The 27,214-nt window shown below is 42.4% G+C and overlaps 1 protein-coding gene across 1 annotated transcript in view; it reads left to right on the top strand.

The window, feature by feature from the left end:
* Window positions 1–2,933: 2,933 nt before the first annotated feature.
* Pkg21D (Protein kinase, cGMP-dependent at 21D) overlaps window positions 2,934–27,214 on the top strand; it is an 877,499-nt gene continuing 853,218 nt past the window's right edge. Inside the window, exon 1 of the mRNA XM_071593157.1 lies at window positions 2,934–3,737. The gene's annotated coding sequence lies outside the window, so the exon portion shown is untranslated. The remainder of the gene's footprint in view (window positions 3,738–27,214) is intronic.

Here is a 27,214-nt window from a genome sequence, read left to right as displayed (position 1 = left end):
TACATCACAGGGCTCTCATTCCTGGGACGTAATTCGAATCCGCCGCCGACCTTCAGGCTACCCTGTCGGTCTTGGTGCCCACCGAACGCTCTCTTGGATGCTGTCCCATGATGCAATGTCCTCTCGGGAATTATGTTAGCGGAATTAAATGACCTCGGCCGCCATAACAACGACAAGATTGTTCACTTATATTTTTATGGCGCACGCCTTAGTAATGTTCCTGACTCTAAGCTGAGTTATTATTCATCTGAACGTGCAAACCTAAAGCTGCGGCAAATGTGGTACGGATCGAAACCATGCAATCCTAATTGACACGAGGGACTCTCCCAACCTCCGCCCGATGAGCAACTTGAAGGCCTCGGACCTTAATCCCAGGGATTTTCTCCTGGGCTATTGGCCCGTGATCTTCGAAAACACCTGTGCCAATGGTAGTGCTACCTCGTGTCACCGATGGAAAAACTCATGGACAATGGCTTTATTAATTTTACAACAGGGTCATTTGAACTCTTGAGCGTCTAGATGAGAATTAGAACACGCTTGTATATTAATGCAAATAAATTTTTTGAAAAATCTATGAAAAGTATGATGCTCATATGACCGTTAACAGTTAATCTGTGGCTGCACCTATCCAATTGCCGGCCCCGGTGGCGGCGGGGTAACGTCCTCGTCTGCCATTTCAAAGGGTCGCGGGTTCGATTCCCGCCTGGGTGAGTTTCGCTCCGTCTAGGGATTGGGTGTTTGTAAATGTGACCATTGTTATCGTTGTTAATAGTTCGATGTAAAGGCCAAAATGTGCTGTTTTCGGACTTATACTGAATAAATAAATAAATAAATAAAATTGGGAATGGTCCGCTCAAATGGGGGAAACAAGTTGAAAGAGTAGGAGTTGTGACTCAGAAGGTGATTTTTGCGATGGCACACGGCTAGTTAATTTGCAACGGCCTCGTTTTCCGTTCTAGCCAGTCTTTAAAACCATACACATATTGAACAACCCGAAGGTCTATTTGGTTGGTGTAAACTACAAATACTGGCACTGGCACTGGTTTATTTTGCACCGTTTTGGCGATATCGTTAAGATAGCTGCACCCAAACCTATGTTCCTGAGGAGGAATGACATCTTGTGTTTCAAAAATTTCTCTACCTCTTTAATGAGTCAATAGAATAACAAGGAATAAGCTTCATTAGTATTGAAAATTATTTCAATTTCGTATCATCTTGTTTTCATCCCTAATGAATTCACAGCATTAAAAATTATTATATTGGTAATCTACCGGATGAGGTAAGCTTTGAACGGTCTCAGGCAAGGTTATCGTTGTACACAATGGTAGAACAATAACTCCCTTGCCTCTCCCCTTTAAGTGTTAAATATTTGATGCGTCAAAATCTTCAGAGGAAAGCAGAAAGCATTCATTAGGAATTTCAAATACTAATTTCTCAAGTGCAGCACAGTGTTAAGGTAATTCGTTGTCGTGGGCATTTTCACTAAATTTGTTCGACCAAATGGTTTTAATATATTTCGGCCTATATCAGTGGTGTAGTTTTGTAATACTTTCTTTCCTTGATTTCATTAATTTAAGTAAATATGAAAAACGGGAATAAACCACAAGTCGTTCCTCATTTCATATGCAACCATGGGATAGCAGCAGTAAAGACGAAATTGTATGTACTCGTATATGAATACGTGTGTGTGTGTGTATTTAAAATCCTCGTACTCACAAAAACTAACATTGTTCGGGTATTCTTGCTCGATGGTGGGATTAATACTATTATTTCAAAATAAAAATTACTTGCACGTTTTTAAGTCAAGTCCGTGACTAGAATGTACTAAATACGTATAAAAAGTATCGGAAAAATAGTTTTATTTCAGATATTGCTATAATGCCTCTCAATATTCTTCAAAGTATGTCGACGCTCCCTTGAGCGTCGACATACTTTTGCCATCGGGTTTCCCATCACTAGAAGGCTCCCTGGTATGGAGAAGGTCATTATGGGTAAATATGAAAAACAACGTTGGGTCACATTCCCTGCCTTTCACAGTCTCCTTGTGGGGGGAGAGCGTTTTGTGTTGCATGTTCATGTGGTGGTTAAGTTTCGTATTCTTGCTTGTTGTGTCCTGGCCTTCGTATTGTTGGATGGCTTTCGTTCCGCATCCTGGGGTGCAGTTGTTTGTTGGTTTGAGGTATGTGTTTTTGCATGAGTGTTGGATGAAAGGATTTTTGCACGAGTGCGTGCGCTGCTGTGGGTGTAGTTTTCCATGTTGTTTGTTTTTGCAAGTGGTATTGTTATCTTTTACGGGTGGTGACCTAACACCCCCCGCCACACGCCCTTGCGGCGGCTTGCGGGGTATCATGTAGATGTAGATGTATGGGTACGCGTGCAAGTTTCTTCGACGGCACTTAAGATCCCATGGTGGTGTCCTTCGTCCTTGTACGTCCACCAAGATCGGATCTCGCCTCTCCTGCGGTGGAGAGGGAGGGTGAGGATGCGACAGGGAGAGTTAAGGGTGTCGTGCAACCGACGCGGCTCTGCACAGACCGTGACTGCAGCCCCATGCACCACCACGCTGGCCGACCGCAGCTAATCACACGACCACCGCTCTTTCTCTCATCGCCACGCCGGGATAGTCAGTCACCCCTTCTCACTCGCCCCTCCCCCACACCCCCAGCGCCTCCTTCCGATTCGTCGTCCCCCTCGTGCGCGACTTCCAGTGCACCTTCGTCGTGCGTATTCCAGCCGCGGCATTCTCTTTCGTTCACCCCTTCCTCGCACCCCCTCCTCCCTCCTTCCCAGCGAAAACCCACCCTCCTCCCCATTTCTTCTCCGCAGCACGTCCCCCTCCCTCCTTCCCACCCCTCCTCCTCCGTTCCAACACCACCACCACCACCAGTCATCCGCCCTGCCCTCCCTTTCCCTCTCCCTTCCTGCCCTCCCTCGCTCTTTCCCCCTTTTTGGCGGCTCGAAAAAACTTGGCTTTTTCAGTTCTGGTCTGCGCCGCGGTTACGAGTGGATGCCGCCACCATCGCCCGGCCGCCTTCCCTTCAAAAACGCTATAGGAACAGCGTTCGAGTCCGTCCCGCCTTGCCGTGAGGCTATTGCTCACTCACTCCTCTTCCTCCGCCTCGCGAGCCCTCTCAGCACCGCCGTGCGCGCACCACTGATCCACCATCCCCGACGGGCACACACACACACACACACAGAGACACGCACGGGTTCGGGAGCTGTTACGGTCTTGGTGAAGTGCGTCCTCTCGAACGACGGGTGTGATAGATACATGGTGTACGGGCGAGGTTTCCTCTTTTCCGCTCTTGTCTCCCTCCCCTCCCCCCCCTCGCTCTCTCAGTCACTCGAGCCGGCGGGAGAGAAAGGTGTCCCCGCGCTGCTGCAGTGTTCCTCTCAGTGTTCTTGTTTTGTGTCCCCCCCCCTTTTGCCTGTTCCCCGTTTGAGAAGTTGCAGATCGAGGGCGAAGAAGATCGACGAGTGGAGGAAAAGATTTCCGTCTGTCGCCGCAATCTATTGACGCAAATCCGTCTTTAGACTCGGCTGCATCAGTCCCACGTGGTGGAGACCGGGTGACAGTAGTCGTCGGACCTCATCGGACGTTAAACCCCAAGCCACGCCTACCGATTTTGTTTGGAAATTAGTTGGAGATATCGCCGAGGCAAAGACGGGAGCGCTGCTGATACTCCGGAGAGGACTGATACACTTGGGAACTCCGACAGCCGGCCGGGATTGATAAGGTATGTGGCATAGTAAATGGGCATGTGACATAATCGATTGGTCGGCCGTGTTCTGAGATCTATTGCGTTCGGTAAATGATTTCTCGGACGTCGTCGAAAGCAAACCCCCCCCCCCCCGCGGATTTATTTACGTTTCCTCTCCTCACTCGTCAAATTCTGCCCGGCAAATGTAGAGCTGCTTGCCCAGCTGTTGTTTGAGCCGATTTATTTTTAACCAAGTTTTTTTGTTCGAATGGTTTTTTTTGATCGTTGTTTACGAAAACTGCTGTTGATGTATTTCAATAATTACTGTGAACTTTGTTAATTTGATACGAAAAATTAACAATACCATTATGGTTTGGTAACCCATTAGTTATGTCCGATTTTCAATGATGTAACGTGAGTATCCACGACATGAGTACACGTGACGTCACTTGCCTTTGTGGCGCGACCGTAATCAAGTCAAGTCTTGGGTCAAGTCTGCGATGCGGAAATTCTAATTTAATATTTGAGAATTCCCGTTTTTTTTCCCGAGGATCAAATTTTTGACGTGTTCATTTACGAATCATGAAGTGCTCAATAACCGCGGAGCGAGCAACCAATCTCTGTCGATCGCCCATGTATTGAAAATCGTGATAAATGGCCAATGTCCCAGACCAGCCGAGGAGTTGTACACTCTTCAAGAATGTAGAGACATTATTCCCCCCCCCCCTCCCAACTTGTAATAACAATAATGCGTGTAATTTCATTCTAAGTCAATTACTGAGAATGTAACCGTAATTAAATGTTAAAATACAAATTTTATTGAGAAGGTTCGTTTGTCCACGTTAAACTCTTCTTTTTGTGATATTAAGGATTCGATTTACGAAGTCGTCAACGCGTTTTGAGTTTAAGCATAGATTGTGAAATAATTAGATTAGTTTAATTTAGATTAGTCTATTTGTTTCGTTACTTTCTTTGAATCGCTGACCAGAGAAGGAGCCACTAAGTGGCACCTGAAACCTCCCAGCACATGGTCATCAGGTTGACATTCTAATTTGTAATCATGAATTTACATCTGGTATCCTGCTGTTGTTGCTAGTAAGACTAGTCCACTGGAAAATGTAGATTTTAGATTGAACGTTACGTATAGTTTGGAAGTACTTATCAAATAAAGTTGGAATAATGTTAATGTTAATTTCATTTAATTAGGCACGTCTAGTTATGTGGTACTAGTTCCTTTTTTTTTCGCTCGGTGGCATTATTTTGGTTCGGCTCACTGTCGCCTGGCGCCGCTGACAGAGACCCTGATGACCCGAGCTGGCTGCATGAGTGCTAAATAAGTTGACCCTAATACTTAAAGATAACGAATCGAACATACGTCGTCAGTTTGCGCGATGTTTTTTTTATGTGACAGCAATGTCGAATTTTTGTCCATGTGATTTGCGAATGGAAACATGTTGAAAGGCAGCATTCTGATACCAAAGTATTTCCATTCACGCATCGGCACTGTAGCTTGTATTCCGAGAGCTCGATGTCTCCCTTTCCTGTTTAATAAAACCCAGAGAGAGTTATTTAGGCGCAGAACGGCAACTATAATGAGCCAGAAATTTCCATACGTACCCACCCATCTTAACGAACTGCAATATTTTGCAACTTTCTTTTCCTGTCTCTCGATAGGGTTGCTTATAATTTTGTTATCCCCTGATCTCGCCCGGACATAATCGACAGAATGAGAAGAAAATCTCCGCTTGACCACCCTCCCCCCCCCCACTCGCTCCGGCCCGCTGCAGCTTTCAGACAAACGTAAACCAATCGCCTGGGGGAGGGTGAAAGAGGGGTGGGCTCGTATGTCATTGCTTCTTCTGTAACCCTTTTATTGAAAGATGTGAATGGAGCGGTTTTGGGCTTAAATATAGTACGCGTGGGCTTCGCGGCCCTCCCTCAGAGCCCCTCCTCACAGATGCGTGTGATCTTTCGTCGACTTGAATCCTTGGTTAAATTATTTCTTCGAGTTTAAAGAGGAAACGAGTGGACATGTGTTTGGGAACAGCTTTAGGGGCCACTTTATTTGTGTTTTATGAGTTGCGGAGATAAGGCGTCGTTCAACAGGTCCGGCATTGGATTGCACACGCGTACGCATGCGCCGACAAAAGAACTAGCACTGTTTCGTGAGTTTTCATTGGAGGGAGGTGGGGGGAGGAATCTACAGCTGTAGTTCCCCCCCCCCCCCGTCATCGTTGGAAATATTTCAAAGGGCTAGAAAGCCAATGGTAGTCTTGTGTATATCCAAATACATATATTCTCCAGTCGAATTTTGGTGCGGCGTTTATTTAGACTAGGCGAATAAAGATTTTAACCCAATAAAAAGCATTATTTGGATTCTACGAGGAATTTTATGGCTGATTTCAGTTTTCTTTTTTGGATTTCTTTCGCCTCCCTTCGACTGTAAATCGTTACTTACGAAACTAGATTCTGGCGATGCATTGGCGATGTATTAATATAAACTAATAAAGGGACGCGATTGTATTAATGCTTGATGCCGTTCTAACTGCACATCCTTCTGGTTAATGTGTCTGTTCCGTCATCATTTCGGCTTGATCCGCACGTAACTATGCCTTTCATCTTGAGACTTTGATTCGATTAAATTAAAATGGTCAAATGCTTATGGTAATAAAATTAATGAGTCATAGTTAAAATGCCAGTCCTATTTCAATTGTAAATTAAAGCAGGAAAAGTACCTTCAACAGTTATGGAGGGAAATGTGATTTTGTTTAGGATTTTAATGTAATTATTCTTTTTAATTCTATTTGATTTTTTAATCAGGTTCAAGGTCCAAAATGATTTCTATTGGTTTTTAGAGTTGTGATTAGTCTACATCCATCCTTTGTCCCGCTAATTTATGCATATCTTTTTAAATCATTTGTACGGCTTGTTTTTAATTTGTAACCTTCTATTTCCGGGAGATGATGAAGGTGTTCGCGGAAATATGTGAAATTTTGTCGCAGGTCAACCCAGAGGAAGAGAATTTCTTTTTTCTCTTCTGGTTATTTGCCGTTCAAAATATGTAAGCGTAATTGCGTGAAACTCGAGACACTCGCATATCTTATCCTTGCACACACGAATAAATTTCCACATCTTCCTCAAGAAGCACACACACACACATCCCTCGCCCCTTTGATTGCATGGCCTCTCTAATACAAGCACGCACTCAACTTTACTTTTACACTTACGGAGGGGTGGGAGTCCATCCGGGGCTCAAGCCGGGAGTTGTACATTATTTGCGAATAGAGTATCCCACCGGCATTTTTATTTTATTCAAAATTTCCATTTAAATGTGAAATAACGATGCTGATGAGTGTAAGAGTTTATGTTTACGGCGAGATTTAGATATGTTTTGACAAAAAAGAGTTACGTTATCAGAGACAGGCAATACCGCTAGGCGATATTATAGCTTTGTTGTGCTTTCTGACCGCTTAACATGTATGGGGTCAATGCATATGCATTCATACACGAAAAATTGTATTAATGCATGCACGTGTTTGTTGTCCCTGTGTTCGACTTTTATCTGTGTTCCTTGTGTCTATTTCCATGTGAATATATGTGTATATATATATATATATATATATATATATATATATATATATATATATATATATATATATATATATATATATATATATATATATATATATACATGTTATGGGCGTAATTATACATATTTGAGGTTATCGGTGATGTATGTTACGGGTATGTTAGGTATGGTCGGATGGGTAGGTGATGGTAGAGTTCACCCAGTACTAAGCCCTATACGGCGTGCGAAATTCACACATCAGGGTAGGGGGGCCAGTTCCTTTCCCTGTGCCGGTTATGGTTTCCCAGGAAGACCTGATACCAGAAAAATCACATAGATTGGGTGGAGCTGCAGGTGCCCAGGGACTTGCCCGGGATTCGACCCCGGGGCCGGGGTCAGTAGTCAGTCCAACGCTCTACCCCCTGGACATCCCTGGACCCAGGGATTGTGTATATATATATATATATATTGTCCAGGGGGATATATATATATATATACACACACACACACACGAGGGTCATCCGGAAAGTAGTACCCGTTCGTGAAATAAAGACACAAAAGTAAATATTAACAAACATAAAAAATTTTATTTGAAAGAGGATACTTTAAACTACTTCTCAACATAATTTCCAAGCAAATTAAGGCATTTGTCATAACGTGTGACAAGTTTCTGTATTCCTGCTGCATAGTCCTTCGCCGCCAGCTCATTGAGATACGCGAGGGACCCATCTTGCACAAATTTTTGCATAATGCAGATGGTGTTTAACAATTTCATGAACAATCGTTCGAGAAACATTGGGAAAATGCTCACAGATGTCATCAATTGTGACGCGCCGATCGTTCCTCACGAATTCGTCAACTGAGCTCACCAGTTGGTCTGTAATGACAGACGGTCTCTCCGAACGCTCATCGTCATGTGTGTTCCCCCTCCCCATGTTGAAGTTGCGACACCACCGCCGAACAGACGACTCGTCCATTACATTGTCTCCATACACCTCCTTTAATTGGCGATGAATATCACATGGGCGAACGTTTCTTGCATTGAGGAATTTAATCACTGCCCTCACTTCACAACTGGCGGCGTTCTCAATTTTTTTAAACATTGTAAACAATCACAGAAACAACACAGGCAATGCTAGCGTCACGCAACTTGGCTCAGAGAAGGCAGACAAGCCACTGAAGCTATCTGACCTCGTCCAGCGGCTACTCGCGTCGTCAGCACTTCATGCGGCACGAACGGGTACTACTTTCCGGATGACCCTCGTGTGTGTGTGTATATATATATATATATATATATATATATATATATATATATATATATATATATATATATATATATATATATATATATATATATATATATATATATATAGATGATTTCGTCGACGTAACACGGAAGTGCAGAATAATGAATTGGACAGCAGCAAACAATATAGACACGCATAAAAAGATCACTCACACGTTATTTCTTGATCATTTCGACAGAATTCTGCTCCGTCTTTATTGGAAGATAGAGAAGTAATGAATATATATATATATATATGTTTAAAATATTATTCACATCCGTAGGACTTTCTTACAAGATGTAAGATATAAATGAATATGCAGAGTAGAAAGATCCGATGCTTAAGTCTCGGCCGAGGAAATATATTTACACGTGATCTGCTCGATTCCGCCTTCCCTAACCCTCCTATGTTCGTCCTTTATGTGTGTTTCCATCCCTTTTCCTAATATCTATTTCCATATTTTGGAATATATAAATAAATAAATATGTATATATATGTATGCATATGTATATAAATATATACATATATATACATATATATATATATATATATATATATATATATATATATATATATATACACACACATGCATATATTACCGGATAATATATTTACTATTTCCAAAACAAATCACTATCATGACAATACTTAAACTTCTATTTTATTATGTTTACCCTTTCTCTTCCACCGAGTACGTCAATAGCCCTTCGCCAATTGACCATGTTAGTACGGGTTCAGTTCTCGTCTTGGGCCTTCACGTTGTGTATCTTCTGAAAAATCTCAAGCTATACTGAAAGACCTTCGGGTTACAAGGGAAATATCGGGGTACAGGATTGCATGGAAGTTAAAAAGGAATATCTAATGGAATTGGCCAAATATAGGCGCACAATCACGAACGTTTTCAATTCCTCGTCGGCGGATCCGATGTGCGTAGACTCATGGAGTACTTGTGCATGGCCGGACAGGGACCTCGGCTCGTTACTTTTTTGTTTGCCACGTGGCGCAGGGCAGTCCGCCTACAAAGGAACCCCGCCACCACCCCATCTTCGCTGCACTCCTCCGCGACCGCCCCGCGGGGACAATGCCTAGTTCGCGTGGTCTTCGGGAACACGCGATCCACGGCCGCTCCCCGCCTCACCCCTCTCGGGCTCCGGATGTTCTCTCGGAATCATGTCGTGTCCCGGGGAATTTTTTCCAGTGAGGAAGAGACGATCGGCATTCGGTGCCAACCTATTTCCCGGGGCGAGAGAGTATGTTTTTTTTGTATAATGCAGAAATACATTTTGGTATTTTTCGGTGGATAATAATACCTCCGCTTCTTTTTGCTGGCTTGGACTTTCAACTGGTCGGAACATGAGCCTTTGCCCTCTTTATAAAAAGTCCCTCTAAAGTGGGGGGGGAGGGCACGTGATCATGGCATTGAGTCCGCCCTGAAAAAAATGATGACTTGAGGAGAAAAACATCGTATAGTGGCGACGCGTCAGGTGGCAAGTCTTCCCGAAGTCCTTGGTTCAAGTGCCGGTGTTGGGAGAATCTCCGAGGTATTCAGATCCTTATGTAGATGCCGAGCAATAAATGAATAGAAAAGTTTCAAATGATTTCCGAAGCAGGTATTTGAGGCAAGAAGTTGAGCATAAGCCTTTGAGATATGGCTTTGGAGAAGAACGGTCGAGACGAGTCGAACAGAGCGGAGAAATGATGGAAATGTGTTTTTCTCAAGAGCAAAGAGGAAGTTGTCAGGGGAATTCGAAGTGATCAAAGTGTTTGGAGGAGATATTTAGAGTCCGTGAATGCGGTGGTGCAGGGGGTGAGTGGAGGTAGGGTAATCGAGGAAGAGATTAAAAGTTTCGGATGCCATGCAGGTGGGACAGGTGGACGGGATGAATGCAAACAGGCAGGTGGGAGGTGGTCTGAAGAACTGAAGGAGGGAACGATGCGAACGAGAGCTTAAGCTGGTAAAAAGCCCTCTGCAGTCCACGAAAAATGTGCAGTACTTAACACCGTCCGATTAACACACACTTCCAACTCTTGCCAAAATCTTTTTTCATCCTATTTTCCAAGCAAAGTTCTCAGCTACGTAAGTAATCCTTCCCCTAATGACCATTGACACGGGCATGCTTAAATAGATCATAAAGGTTTATCAGGCAGTTTATTTTTGCAGTTATTTCTTGAAGACTCAGCCTGGAAAGAAAATTCTGGAGAATTATGCTCCTCTTGCAAAGGACCTTTCGGCAAGCGCTTAAATTTACTATCACCATTGAAGTAAAATTTTCCTTTGTAAACTAAGATTTGCACAAGATTTTCCCAAGTCTATGAGAGCCTTGGGTGATTTTCAGAATTTTTTTAGGAGAGGATATACAAGGTTGGCACAAAAAGTATCGCTAACAATTTTTAATTGATGTGTGCGTGATGTGTTGAATTCAGACCGTCGATTAAGTGCGCACATGATCGCAGATCGAATTGGCATTGATAAGGTGATAATGCGCACACCGTCATCGCTGAAAATTTGGCAAATTCGAAAGATCTGCGCTAAACTCGTCCACCCGAAGGTCTTTGAACGGACGACCAAAAAAGCAGAGTCCATAGTGTATTCGCTTGTGAAGACCTTGTTCATCATCATCGCGACGATTCCCCAACCCCATGACAGTCCCGACTTGGCACCAGCAGACTATTTCCTATTTCCAGAAGTGAAATCCTCCCTCAAAGGACTCTAGGATGGACACCACTGGACCCAATGGACACCACTAAGTGCCGTCAAAGAAGCTTGCACGCGTGCCCTTAAAGACCTTCCGGAATTCGCCTACCAGGCAGCCCTCGAGTCGTGGAAGAGCCGCTCTGGCAAAATTGTGTCGACGCCCAAGGGATGCACTTTGAAGAATATCGGGGCATTGTAGTAATATTTGAAATAAACTATTCTTCTAAACTTTTCCCGATACTTTTTATGCAAACAAAGTACACTACCACTTAAAATGGCGAGGTCTTCCAGTTAGTAGAGTGCTCGATTACCCACCAGGTGGACTCGAGTTCGATTCCTGTGGACGCATCACACGGCTCCACCTAAGCTGCGCGATTTATCAAGTACCGATCTTTCTGGGAGCCACAGCTGGCACTGAGAAAGGACCTCCCCCCCCCCTTCCACCCTGATGTGTGAATTCCACGTGCCATTGGGCTTCTACGTACTAGATGGCCTCTACGCGCACCCTTCAAACCAACCTTCCGGTTGATTACTGAGGTTATTTCCCCTATATAAATGACATCCCATCTCTCTTTCATCGTTATACCTGGATTGTTTATTAATAATTTGAATGGCGGTGATTTGAGCTGGAATGCGTTAATTTATAGTAAGCTATATTGGCACCAGCAGATTATTTCGTATTACTTCAAAACGTGAAATCCACCTTCCATCAAAGGACACAAACATGGGACCCTAAGGGCCCTCAAAGATGCTTGCACGCGTACCCTTAAGGCCCGACCGGAATCTACCCACAAGGAAGACTTTGAGTCGAGGAAAAACCGCAGGAAAGAGTGAGTCGACGCTTAAGAGATGTACGTTTAAGAATTTTGAGAGACGTTTTAGCAATATCTTAGATAAATCTATTTTTTGCAAAAACTTTCCAAAAAAGTTTTATGTCAACCATGTAGTCCTGCTACCTGATTTCACTAGTCACACAGCGGTCATTATTAGTAAGAGATTAGCTCTGACGTCACCTACCAACAAGCCTCCGATTAGAATAACTTTATGCACTTTGTTCAAAAGAACAATATGTGTTTTCCCAAATTCTTACAAAATAAATTAGGGAATGTATGATTTTAACAAAATTTTGCATAATAGGCGATTCATTAAAGCTGAGTTCTCGGTTATAATAATTCAATGGGATGTTATGTTGTCACAGGAGGGTGCCATAAATGTCGATTGGGGAGGGTCGAATATTAACATGATCGGAATGAAAGAGATGCAGTCCTTATTCGCCGAAGAGTGTGTGGGGACGTGTGGGAACGTCAACACCCATCCTAACTACAGGCATAGTTCGACTAAACCGCGAGAGCCAAGCCGCAGGTTGCTCAACCTCGCCTCGACCAACTAAGCCCTCTTATCCCTCGCGGGTAATCCATCCGAGCCCCCTCCGTCGGGTCTCGTCACCTGCCAATATTTTCATTTCGCCGTAGCGACGTGCGCTAACGTCTTTCATCACCCACTTGTCGTAATGCATCCTTGGACTCCCTCTCCTTCTTTCCATCTCTCTTTTATTTTGTTGTCCCCTTCGGTCAACACGCATAAAACGTCTTCGATCGCCTCAAAATGTCTCCTCAATGGGCTTCTCTCTCTCACACACGCAGTCTTCGGAGTACTTCTTTATTTAGACTCCCTGTTCATTTTATTTTCATTATTTTTTGGCAGGACTTAAAACTCCATCGCTTCCAATCTAGTTTTTTTTTGTTTTGATGGAAGCATTTAGTCGCCGTCCTTGCTCTGATTACACTGCGAAAAAAATAAATCTGCGCTTAATCCATCGATGACAATCGTACTGCTTAAATGTAAAAATTATTACACTTCTTCCAATGGGTCGTACCATAGTTATATATCTTATATCTGATTTCCTATTTCGACTGCTGACCATTAATTTAGTTTGGTCATTGCTCATGTTTATGTTCTACTTGTTCATGCTCCTCTCTGTACATACTTATTCTGGTCCGTGTCCTTGTCTGATTTTCCTTCTTCTCTATGGATACACCTTGAAGCTTCGTTAACTGACTCTTCATTGCGCACATTTAAGGTCAAAAGCAATAATAATCTGCCCTGCCTTATAATCCTTTATTTTAGCTTCTTCTTTGGTTTCGCCACATCTTGTGATCGTAGCTTGCTCTCCTTATGCGTAGAGCGTGATTCAGCCCACTATCGTTTGAGTTCATTCCAGTGCTTTCCAGAAAAGGCTTCATTAAGCTCCAGTCCAGGTTGTCAAAGGTGTTCTTCGGATCCACGGATGAAGATGTATTGGTTGGCTCTTTTTTATTCTCTTCTCCGCGATGAGCGAGAGAGGATAATCTCTCGAAATTATACGTTTACTTATGGTGTTTGCATTAAATGTTCCTTGGAATGAAACATTCTCTCCTTCAAGATCCGGTTGTTTACTTTAGGGTGCATCTTTTGTTCCTAAACAACCACATCGTATCCCGTCACTTCAACGAACTCTTCATTCCATCCCCCCCACACCTTTAAAAGCATTCCCAATCACTTCTTCTGGTTGCTTGAACATGAGTCCGATTTCTCTCTCTCTGTGACAAATTGTGAAAGTGTACTAGGAGTGCAATTAAGCGTTTTGGTTCTGATTTGATCTCGTCTAATTTTAAACTTTCTCACTTGCTCAGTAGATAATAATCTCCTCAATGTTTCGTTCGCCGCTGCAACACCCGCAAAATTACTCCATTCCGTATCGCGTGTAATTTTCCCTGCTACTGACGCTCCCATACACTCCGCTCTTTATTCATGTCGCCTCGCACAGGCGCAATGAAATGTATTGTTTATTCTTCTTCCTGTCCTATTTGATAATTATTTCGAGGCAATGGAGAGATTTTACTCATTTCTTTCTGGTTTAATATTCAAATGAAGTTTGTTAAGCATATGAAAATCTACATTTCGGCCTGATTCACTTTCATTCACGTGACATTTTATTGGGTGTACCGTGAAACATTTTTAAGACTGTGGAACATCATATTTCATTATTATATGTTTTCACAGCGCTTTAAAGAGAAGTGAATTGTAAGAGGGGCTCACCTACATCTATAGAAGGAAAAACTGCTGCTCACTTATTTACTCGGAGAAATACATTTTCAATAAAAATAGGTCGCTTATTTGCGACAGAAAGTGCTTATTCCCTGTATTTGTGAGCACTCTCAAATAAATAATCCTTTTAGTTACTCTTTATTTTTGAGAAGTTCTTCTTGGACATGGGACACTGTAAACTTTGTTGTCTCCGGCGTAACTTTATGGAATTTGCATAACATATTGAAATTAAATGAAATTATTGACTTCAACCTGATGGTGCTCAGCGTCGAAACCTTGGTCGAGTGGAATTACAAAGTCAATAATTTCATTCAATACCAATGTGGAGCACTGTCGCAGAATAGGGATAAACTTAGTTTTGATCCACAGGTTCATTATCAAATAAAAAAATAAAGAGTACAATGGCGTTTTAACCGGGCACATACAAGTATATTTATGTCATGGTGGTGATGGACGGGGGTGTGAGGGTGTGGGGGGGGGGTGAGGGTGGGAGTTGGTGTGTGACAGTGAGTGAGGGAGGTGGAGGAGGAACGGCGAAGGAGGGAAACACGGTGGGATATGAAGATCTTGTTCCTTTAAGAACCTGCGAAGTTCCTCTCCTCGTTTGCGCACACCTTTCCTGCGCATCTTAAGCCGCGAGAAACTCTCTTCTCTTCTGGAAGAGGAGGCATGGATGCTGGAATAAATGTAACTTAAGTTTTGTGAGTCACCTTCCTGGAGTCACCTACACGATTCTCCGCATTGCAAGTAGTTGAGATGGATAATAGCCTGGCTTAAAAACATCTCAAAAAACCATGCGTACTCCCCTTTGCGGAATAAAAAATCCTTCACGAAATCAATGCATGTAAATGCAAAACAAAGAATGATCGTCGTGGAATGAGTTGTACGAGGGTAGGCTGCACACACACTAGTGGAGCGCGAACGAATTGACCTTCAGAAGCGCGCCAGGTGGCACGTGGAAGTAACATTTCCCTCAATGCACATGTGCACGTTGGAGATCGTTGCGTTCGTGCTGTGTCTTTCGAGAAGCGGATGCACGGATGGAGACGAGTGATACATAGTGCTATGGCAACGCGAGTTAAAGAGCGTGCCGTTATCAAATTTTTAACAGCTGAAAAAGGGACTCCTACTGACTTTCTCCGTCCTTTAAAGGCTCTTTATGGTGACGATGCTGTTGAAAGGTCTACAGTAAATCAATGGGTGGTGAAATTTCGAGGGTGCGAGCCTGGAAAAGCCGTAATTGTTGATGAAACACGCAGCGGACGTCCTATCACTGCCACAGACGATTAACATCGCAGAATCGTCGAAGATTGCATTCAAAATGACTGTCGAATCGCTCAAAAGGGTATTGCAAACCATATTGAAATATCCACGGAAGAAGTTAGTCGCGCAAAAGGCAGCCTGGCGCCAACGTAATCTTGCAAAATGACATCACTCGTCCACACACCTCGCGCGCAGCTGAAGAGGCTCTGCGAAACCTGAAATTTGAACCGATTCCACGCCCTCTTATTCCGCCGATTTTTTCCTTTACTCGAGAGACACCTCAAGGGTAATCATTACACCTCGGACGATGAGATGAAGGCAGCTGTAAAGTATCTGGATTCAAGAGTAGTCGGAAGAATATTTCAGTGACGGAATGAAAAAAATTGTTACACTTTGGGGGAAATGTGTTAGCCTTAACGGTGACTATGTTGAAAATTAAATATATATGATTTTTAAACTTAAGAATTGTGCTTTGATGTACTATTTGCCCAATCTCGCTATTTGTTTTTGTTCGCGCTCTACTTACAAGCATGCATTACTTTTGAGCCTACTCTCGTAGAACCGTGAAAGATTTGTTAATGCTTACGCACTTCTCTTTACGCGGCTATCGAAAAACTGAATTTTAAAAGTCATCCTCCGTGCTTCCCGCCTAATTTTTTCTCCTAGCTCCCTTAAAACTCTGTTTCCCTAAAATTAAGCGAAAAGAGACCGCAGGTTAAACATGATATTTTGTCCCCTTTCGTTCCTCAAAGAATAATTTTCTGCCAAGAGGTTGTTCATACTTCATTAATTGTTTTGCTTCCATAAAAATGTTTATTTTTATGCATTACTTAATCCGACCGATGCGTAAACTGTCTTGACTGTAGTATTAGGTCTCTGTTGTCATGTTGAACTTAAATCAAGGTAAATTGTACCCTAAGATCACATTTTGAGCTACGAGTTATTTATCCTGATTTGTAGTCCTTTTCATCTTTGGTTTCCTTCGTTTTGTTCGAGTTGGGCGTAGCTCCGTAAACGAGACTTCGCCTTGAGATGTGTACTTTCTTCTCTCCTTTCCCTTATAAAAGGCTTTCCTTGTGTTACAATCACCCAAGACTCGAAAATTGCCCCTTCCTCATTCATAATCTATTTATATGTAATTATTTTCATCCATTTTGTAAATGAATTGAAAATTTCTTAACGGCAGAGTTAGTTTTTTATTTTATTTTTTGTATATTTTTCTACCTGCTTAACTGTTCTTGTTTGCGATGACCCTCCATAATGGTGATTCTGCGTTGAAATCAATAAAAAAAAATTACTTAGGATCTAACTGGGAAAGCAGTCATGGGTTACACAGCTTAAGTGGCGCCGCCACTGAAAAGACTATGATTAGTGAAACTCATTGTTGGAAAATACAGGGATAAAAAAGTGAAAGAAGGACGTATCGTCTTGGTAAAATCATTGATTGGATGTATCGTGAACATTAGACATCAATCACGGAAATTATCGATTCGAGGAATGAACGAAACGCAGAGAAAACCTTTGCGATCAATGAAAAACATCCATGAAAGAACAATTGTTAATGCTCTTGATATCCTATTGTTTAAGTTAGGTTTTGAATGAATAGGCTATACCGCGGTCCACTGACGTCTTTATTTGCCTCTCTTAACGAAACACAACCTGTCATCCAACACTCCAACACGTCTTTTCTATTTTTTCTACAACTTCTTTATCAATTCCACATACTTCCTTCTCCCCTTCATTCCGTCCAATGTGCTAATCCTATTTCTTCCCCTGCATAACATTCTCCCCTCTACCGCAGTCTCTTACATTCCATCGTCATTCAATGATGTGCATCCATTTGATCCTTCGACCTTTTCCGCACTTCTCAAAACCCACATTTCAAAAGTCTCCAATCTACGCCCATTATCCTGCCGCAATGGCCATGTTTCCGCTCCGTACGTAGAAGCTATCCTCCATATAAAAAGTTTAATGATTCTTTTACGATATTCTTACTCCACGCTCTCTTCATCAATTCTCTTTTCCTTGTGAAACGTCTTGCCCAACGCAATGTTTCTTATTGTGTCCCGACAACTTGGACCATTTTAGGCATCTAATACAGTTCCAAACTAGGAAAAATGTTCCACTCGCTCTAAATCCAACTTTAACATCAAAATAGGATCCAATAAACTAGAGCAATCGAAAGAACAATACTCCTCACTATATCACCTGCTATATGGGGGGTCCTGGAGATTTAGATGATTCAAAGCTATATCAAACGTGCTACAAGCATATCAATCGCGCGATGTTATCCACCACATAGCACGAGCATATTAATCAACCGTAAGTTCGGTTTTGTAGATATCGTTAGAGTTCACCCAGTACTAAGCCCGACTGCGTGTGAAATTTACACATCATGGTGTTAAGGGGGGGGGCAGTACCTTTCCTTGTGGCTCCTATGGTTTCTCAGGAAGATATGGTCCCCGAAAAATCACACAACTTGGGTGGAACTCAGGGTGCCCGGAAATCTAACCTGAGCCCTCCGGTTGGTAGGCCAACGCCATACTTCTTGAGTACCATTGCTCGTCCACCATATCACTCCGCTATGAGGGTGGGAAATAATTGCAAAATTAGAGATTCGCTCTTGAACAGATGGGTCCTATGATTCATTTTTCCATGTTGCACAATTCACGAGCACAGCACTGAAATATTGTATAGTACATGTTGATAACTTTCACCGCTTTAATTCAACTGCGTTTACATTTCTGGTGTTCGAGCACCCAAGCAGTGCATTTATTTGATGTGGTTCAGTGGAAACTGTTCGGATGTAAATGATTCTCAATTATTTGTTGTCCGTGTCAAATGCCCAAAGAATAAATTCCAAGAAAGAGATGGCAGGCAAGGCAGTAACTTTTGATGGAGTCATCCGCAACGTGTGCATTACATTGCTACGATTTCAGAGGGTAATAATGATATCGACACTCTGAAATTGCTGCATTGCAACCCAAAGGAGAGCTCTCTTCGAATTTTCATTTAGGCCTTTACATTCTTTCGTTTGGTCGTATTACTGTCGCCCTGTCACCACTGCCACGCGAGAGCGAGGATTGCCCCTGCTCTGTGCCGAGGGCCGGTGACATTTCGAGTGCTTCTCCGAAAAAATCGTATTTGCACGAGTCCTTCTTTCACGAGTGAGTCTCCAAAAAACTCCTCTCTGCACACACACACACACACTTCATTATATTCACATTTCCTGGAACCCAGAGTTCCAAGAAAACTCGTGTAAATAGGGCAAAGAATTGTAGATACGCATTGGATGTCGTAATGTATTTTTCCTAGTGTAATAAGAATAATTGTTTAATGATTGTGATGGTTTTGTAAATTTTCAAGTAAATAAACTGTATTGGAGGTATACCAATGGCGGTCGAAGTCATCGAAACGTCGACAGAAGAGTACTTGATCTGGTTAAACACTTCTCTCTTTCTCTGTTTGTTTTTAGTTATTAACAAAAAATATTCAACTTTTCTTAGTTTCTTTTTTATCGATAATAGTTCGAATTTTGCGTCGAATAAGGTTGGTCAAATTAACAATATCAGTTCGTTCTTTTTAACAAATGGAAGAAATTAAGAATGAGTTTGGATATAAAAAGCTAATTACTGTCATCAAGATCCCATTGATTCACGCTTAGCTGCTAATACATAATAGAAGAAATATTTCGACTCCAAATGGAAATACTACGCAAATATTATGAGAATATAAAGGCCTTGGCATACGTCATCACCGTATAGCTCATAATTATTACGAAAATTAAACTTGTGTGAAGTGCGCAATGCGAGTTGCAAGGCTCGACAAATCTCGGAGTAATTATGAACTGAACGGCGTTTTTAATATTCCTAGCGAATGAAAACATCATATTTTTTATGTATGAAAATTGTTCAATTATTAAGAGTAATATCATAATTAAAGGTATGGATACAGCACTTAATCTCTGGTTCATTTTTAAGCAAATTAACTAATTACATGATAATGGACACTCTAGAGCAAGCATTACAATAAGGCATCATTCGAATCCACATACCACCTCCATTGCGCCTAACATGCCTACTCTTGTGGTCCTTTGTCTACCTTACCATTTTGCCTCATTCAATCTTTTCCCAGCATCTGCCGCAGTTGCCAAGAGTGCGTTGCTACTTCTGAATCCCTGGAACATTTACGCACGTTTTCCTTTCTGTCCATTTTATTTTTTTAATATCACCACACCCACATCTCAACAGTCTCCAGGTTACCCTTATCCTCTTACCTTAATGGTCAAGTTTCCGTTCAATATTACTCTCCAGGTTGATGTTATATTAGTTTTTATTAAATATTTACTTATGGTTTCTGCTATCGACCCCTTCTTCTTTGGAAAATCTTCTTTCGCTAAACCATTTCTTTTCATAGTGCCCTTATTAATTTGCCCCCTTTATTGTGAAACACCTAATGAACAGGTCAACTGTTCTACCCCTCTACATTGTGCCCACCGACTTCAATATTTATCCTGCTATCTTCCATTCCGCGATAATCTCATCACCTTCGTTTTTTACTCGTTCATTTTCATCCCAGCCTATGATGCCTCCGCAGTGCGCTTACTAATGACTGCAACACTTGGCTTAGCTTGGTTACCCGAAAATTAACTGATCTTTTGAGTTCTTCACCAACTTCTGTTCCCATGCCTCTCTTACCATTTCCTCTGCATATGCGTTCAAAATCTCGGGTGGTGATGGACGTATCTAGCTGTCGGAATCCCCAGCCCAACACTGACTCACCGTTCGTTATCCACTTCAATGCGTTGAGACATCTGCAAGTTTGGGAAAAGTCGCCCGTCCCATGGCTTGGACCGCGTTGTCCTTTGATTTCCCCCATGGATCTTCGAGGAATACCGGTGGAGGGTGTTGTGACACCAGGACGCCCTCGCGGTTTCTCCCCGCGGTCATTCCTCGTGCCTAAACCGTAGTCCCTCACCTCATCACCATCTCTTCCTTCGCCAACGGTCGCATTCCAATCCCCCATCACTATCAAATGTTTCCCTGCAGGAACACACGCAATCATGTCCTCTAACTGATCGTATATCCTATCGACCTCTTCTTCCTTATGGTTGCTCGGTGGCATGTATACCTGGATAATAACTAAGTTCGTCGGTTCTGCTTTTATCTCCACCAGTAGTATTCTATCCGTTACCTGCTCTATGTTGACTACGCTTCTTCCTACCTCTCATTTAATACTATGGCGACCCCTCGTCTGCTCTCGTCCCCACCGCTGTATATTATTCTATACTTATCACTCCAGTAATCCCCGCTATCTTTCCATCTCACCTCGCATAGACCTAAAATATCTATATTTCCCCTTTCCATCTCTCGCTTAACATTCTCCAATTTCCCCGTCCTCATCATTGTCCTAACATTCCACGTTCCTATTCTAACTAATTTGGTCTTCTTCTCCTGCGTCTTCTGTCCTGCTGCTGCTGGTTTTCCCTTGCAAGGGTTTCGTGGGATGACGACCGCGGAAGCCTTGCCTCCCCCGCTGCCGGGCACGACACACGGCCGATTGGGCCGAGCCCTGTAGTTGCCAGGACTCAAAATCTCTGTAAAGTCCATCATATTTTTCTTGGGAATGATAATTGAGGTGGTTTCCCGTTGCCTTCCTCAATAGTATTTTTAACGTGATACCATCACTTATTGGCCGCCCCTCTGAGGTCAGACGCCATTGCAGCCGCCTCACTGAGGAACAGACGCTGTGTGGGCTAACTTTCGTCTGGCTCCTAATCTTCGACCTATCTGGCATGGGTGACCCTACCAGGAGCAATTATTGTTACTCCCGCCAGCACAGCACAGCTTTAGGGGTTATCGGAACGCACAAGCCCATCCACTACGTCAAGGTTGTACTCCGGGGAGGGATATATATATATATATATATATATATATATATATATATATATATATATATATATATGCAACTGCATATGCAACGGCAACAACTTTTTCCTCTAGTGCTATCTTCATAAACATTATTATTCACGTCTGAGAGACTTTCACAATTTCTTTCACAATTCTTCTTTGTCTGGAGAGGTAGGTTTTATACATATTTTCATTTCATAACTCGTATTTCACTAAGCACTGCCTCTGCTAATTTTTATTATAAAAAGACATGCTGGTAAAATCAAATTTTGCTGAAAATATCTGATATTTCTTCCATTTAATAATGAAATTATTCAAATTGGTGACATGGGCACCATTTTTAGTTTATAAGGATTTGAGATTAATACTGCTTCATCGGTTTCAACGAGAAATATTTCCGCCGAAAGAACCCATCTAAGGGCCTCATAAGTGTTTTATACAATGTCCATTATGAAAATATTGCGCATGATTTTTTTGTGACACGAGTACCAATGACAGCGCAGTGAAACCTGACGAAATGTGGTGAGGGTGTGCCCTTCCATCGCAGCCGGTCGCCAGGTTGCTCCGAGCAGTCTGAGCGGAAAGGCGTGTTTCCGCGTGAAGTGTGTTTTCGACATTGTTACACAGCGCACGACACGTTCAAGCTCCACCATGACATTTCCCCCGGCCACACGTCCTTCATCGTTACTAACTTTCTGGCTCAGAGCACCACCCGCGGTGGTCCCCCAGCCCCCTTACCCGGCTCAGCCCCGGACTCGGCTCTGTGCTACTTTTATTTGTATCCCCGACTGAAGAGATAGGCAAGAGGAAAGCATTGGGAGACCGTGGAAGGCATCCAAATGCATGTTTCAACGTTCCTGAGAGACTTCCCCGTTGAGGGGTTCCAGGGTGCCACCCAGGCGTCGTAGACACGTCTCCCTGAGTGTATTATTGATTCAGGGGGAGATTATGTTGAAGAATGTTAAGCATTTCTACAAGTACGTTCAAGAAATCTTTTTTTTTACCGGTGAATGCGCATTACTTGTACAGTGGACCCTTTATATCTCCTGTCTGAAGCTATATCACTCACTGTAAGTGGACGCTGTGATTGGTGTGGGCAGTGGTGCTCGCCCCCCGAGGCTACCCCTCCCTGATCCGACATGGACCAGAGAGACCTTCCATTCTGGCTGGCTGAAAGACGGTCGTGGAAGGCTACGATTAGTTAGGGATTTACACATAGTATGCATTGTATCTTGATTTAATTGTTTTTAGTATTCAAACAGATCCGTACTCTCTTGATGAGAAAGGAAATTCATGATCATTTTGATACTTGTGAACCTACCAAAATCAAAGGTGAAACAAATACTGAATCGTTGAAGAACGTAAAAGTTGGGTACGCTTGATCGTATTCGGATCCCACCTCGTGTTTGCTTTGAAGCACAGATTGCTGTAGAATGGTACCAAAAGTTCTGCTATAATCTCATTTCTTCGCTACAAGATGAGTACGACCGAGATGAATAAATTCAGGAGAATCAGATGAGTAGTTTAAAAAAAAAACTTGTTTCGATTCCACCAGAAAGTATAAGTGCTTCTTGCTCACGTGCATTAAATAGGAGATCAGACGTGGCCGAGATCCCACTGTGAGATGAGAGGGCCTCGTAGATTGAGAAATGCTTCGTCGCCACGTTCAAAACCTCGTTTGGTCTAAGGTCCAGAGGTTGCTTCCAAATGTTGACTGGTTATCTCTTCAAGTGGGAGTGATTCCACCGCGAGGGGTTTGTAACTTCCGAATGGGAGCCCGAATAGATTTCTGTGTTTCATCGCAGCAAAATGTAAACACCCAAGTTTCAATGCAACAATTTCAGAGCGTAAAAATCATTCGCCTTGACTGGGACTCGAACCCAGATCCCTCAATATCCGGTCGAGTGCTTTAGCCACTTAAGCTACCGAGGCGTCCTCTTAAAGTTTCTTTGGAATTTACCCAAGTTTTACTTTACAAAAACCATGATGATCAATAATTCAGATGCTTTTCTCTTATTATTTATGATTTCCCATTTCCCTTGTAAAGTCATGCATTTTGATCTTTTAATTCTAGGGCTTTATGTGGTAACAGCGAGTTTTGTGTAGGTACCACGTTTAACTATTCACGTGAAAATAATACTACATAAGTAAAAAAAAGCCTAGTAAAATTTGTAAATTAAGAAGCATTGCTATTAATCATAATTAGGAAATATCATCCGTTTTTTTAAACAGAATATTAGGTTGATTTATATATTTAAATAAATCTTTTTAACATAAAAAGAACTGTTAGTAAAATGGTAATACGAATATTACGTATACTTTCCAAACGTGTTGTGTTGTCTGAATATGTTTTATTCATGACTTAAATAATTACGTTAAATCAATACCTGTATGTTGAAGAGGAAATATAATTTTGAGGTTCTTTGGTGTGGGCTCAAGGTGGATGATCTGTGTGGAGGGTCAATTCCTCCGGGCAAAAACAAACACGTAGGGGATCGATCCATTTCTCGAGGGAAGCTCTTCGGAGGTATCTGTTCCATTCATTTCCTCCGGCGGTAGCGGGTGTGATGGCCATCCGGTGGCGGCTGGCCTGATTTATTAGCTTGTCGTGGCAGAGCGTGTGGAGAATCATCCTTTAAGTGGGGGGGGGCGGTCATTCGGAAAGCGCGTTAAATGGTGTAACACCTCTAACCTAAAACGGCGGTGCCGGCGCCAGCTGAGTTCATCTCGAGCTTCTGCTCACATAAGTAACACATACTTCTTGATCATTATGACACTCCGAGGATGCAAATGAGTGAGTGGGATGCTAACAGTTTGAGTTATCCAGAAAAGGTATTTTGTTTCTGTTGAGAATCCAAAGACCGCTGACCTTAAAGTAACTTTCGTTTTGGCATAGCGTGGCGGAGGATAGGGATAGAGTCGCCATTTTGATGTCTAAACGTCCCTATGCTCAGTATAAATCCTGCTAAGGCAATGTGCACACTATGTTTTTTCTCCATTGATCAGTATGAGCTGTTAAAATATAAGCTGCAGTAGAACATTCCGCGAGTTGTGAAGTGCGATCTGTGATTGGGTTTTTACTGGCAAAGCACCACAAATAAATTGAAATTCAAATGCAACCCTGTGAAGTGTACGGAGACGGATTAATGAGTGAAGTCGGAGTGAGGCAGTGGTGCATTTTCAGTTTAAAAATGGCCAGCACCAATGCTCGCGACGAGGACACCGCAGTGGTCGGCCTAGCCGCCTTGTGACCGATGAACTGCCTGTGAAAATCAACGAAAATATTCGTGAAAATCACGGATTTACGATTTCGGATCCCTCGCTAAAAGTTGCTTGCAACACAGCGCTTTGACAATGACGCAGAAATGCCGTTATGATAAATGCCTCAAGTTGAATAGCGACTATGTAGAAAAATAGTTCAAATAATTAGCCTTTCAAATGTATATAATAAAACTTTGTCTTGTCACTAGGTTCATGTTTTATTTCAATACGTATGTTACTTTCTGAACTGGACTCGTAAAAGTATAGTTTTCAAATAACTTGTAAATAGCCAGTAATTTGCTCTTTTACGTAGATTTAAAGTTAAATTAAGTGCGTTTACTGCTAATATCTCGCTAATACGAGTGTCTCTGGTCCTTATGGCTGTTTTCGTCGTTTGTGAAATCGTTTCCAGATATGTTTCCCCGTCCATTAAAAAGATGACTACGCTTCATTCCTTATTGATGGCTGCTACCAAATTTACATCTAGGTTGGATTTCGTTGTAGCACGGAGAGCTACACAAATATATTTATTAGTCTCCATCACATGGCATTGGGAATTCGTCGTGTTTTGCAAGAGCTGTGTTGGCTTCGGCATACTTTCTTTATCGCGTGCTTCTAACAATCTCAAAAATGATCGCCTGCTGTACCACCCTCTCTCCAAATATAATCTTTGGTTATTAAAAAGAAATAAAAAGATAATTGTGGTGTTGGTTGTCCCATCATTGACATAATAACAATTTTCATATTCTCCAAACAAGCCTTTCTGCTCCCAAGACTCGGTATTTGGGACATCCCCGTAGCATTTTGGGTGATGATGGCTATCAAGCGATTTTTCTTTCCGCCACCACTTGTAAACCTTGGCCCTGATCCTTATGTGGTACGACAAGTAGGTTATTGACCTCGTTCGAGGGATCAGCAATTACATTAGATCAGGACAAATTAACCATGCCTTTATTTTGAAAAATTTTGCGATTTTCTTCTGACAAACACTTGAAATGATATATTTTGAACCTCGATGTCATTCGTGAAATTTTTATGTGTGTTTGTTCTCTTTAAAAACATCAAGTACTTCATGGAGAGAAACTTCATTTCCTAATTTTTAAACTTTTTGTTTTCGCGATTATGTCATTGCTTATAATATTTTAGCAAACGATTTTGTTCCTGTATGAAGCGAACGGTATACTACGGCCGTATTAATATTATGGGAAGAATCAACCCCCGTAAGAGAACGGCTGGGGTTGATTCTTCCCATAAAAATTTATTTCTATTTCTAGTGGAAACCCTGAAAACGGATAGGGTTATCTGAGCAGCTAATACTCGAAAAAACCCCGGATATAATTAAATATTATCATTATAATTCATTAGAAATTGAGTGTTCACCATTTTACATGCAGTACATAAAAACTAAAGCTAATTGTGAGTCGTTTACACATTTATGCCGAATATAAGCATCCCTTGTGATACTTGCGAATTCACGTTTCCTCGTGGCATTCTGACACCTTAAATTAGATTTTTTCCTCCCTCCGTTTCTTCTCCTCATCTTATCTTCTGCACACTTTCTCGTGTCTCACTCTATTTTCCTTATTTGTCGTACACTACGTCCCGAAAGCTTAGTCTTCTTAGGTCTGATTTTCATTTCTTCCTCCGTTAATTTTCGTTTCGAATCGCGCCTCAAGCTAAAGTTTCCCCACAAGTATTTATTTCTGGCCAACATACACAGTTCTCGCTCAGTGGTCCAATTATTCGTCTCATTAAGTAGGCGATGGAATGGGAAAATAAAGGAGCATTTGGCTTTTCCGGGGTCTCTCCTTATTTCCGATACGTCGGCCTTCAGTGACTGCCTGTCCCCATGCCAACTGCTACCATGGTGTTCCGCTCAAAACAAACTCACGCATGAATCTCTCGTTCCCACGCTGATCTTTTGCAGCAGTGGCACCCCACCACACCGAGCCCGAGTCGCTGACTTCCGTGGTCACAAATCCTCACTCCGAGGCCTGCAGCACACCATGGCCCATTCGAACACTTCCTGACTCCTTTCTCGGGTGCTCGCGCTGAAACTCTCTATGGTGACGGTCTCGGAGGAAGCATAAATTTCGCCACCCGTCGTGAAATTTCAATTTCATAATTCCGCGTAACGGAGCCCGGAGCTGAGGTATTAGACCACGCTTTTTACCAAGACTTACGATTTCGCAATTATTTCCGAGAATGAAATTCATTAATATCCAATTCGAGGACGATTAATATGCTTATAGTAGTCAACCAATCGGAGGTTGGTTTTAGTTAAAACCAACCTCCGATTGGTTGGCTACTTCGAGCTACTTTAGCTCGATCATGATGTTCATACCGATATAGTGCATCCCGGATATATTTTTCAGATAGTCTTCATTGCTGGGGATCGAGGTGGTGCGGCGCCTATCTTACTGGATTCCCTCTCAGAGGGCCCG

The sequence above is a fragment of the Hetaerina americana genome, unplaced genomic scaffold (assembly GCF_022747635.1).
Source record: "Hetaerina americana unplaced genomic scaffold, ioHetAmer1.1.p SCAF_52, whole genome shotgun sequence".
Taxonomy (NCBI): Eukaryota; Metazoa; Arthropoda; class Insecta; order Odonata; family Calopterygidae; genus Hetaerina; species Hetaerina americana.
This window is presented reverse-complemented; position numbering and strand designations above follow the sequence as displayed.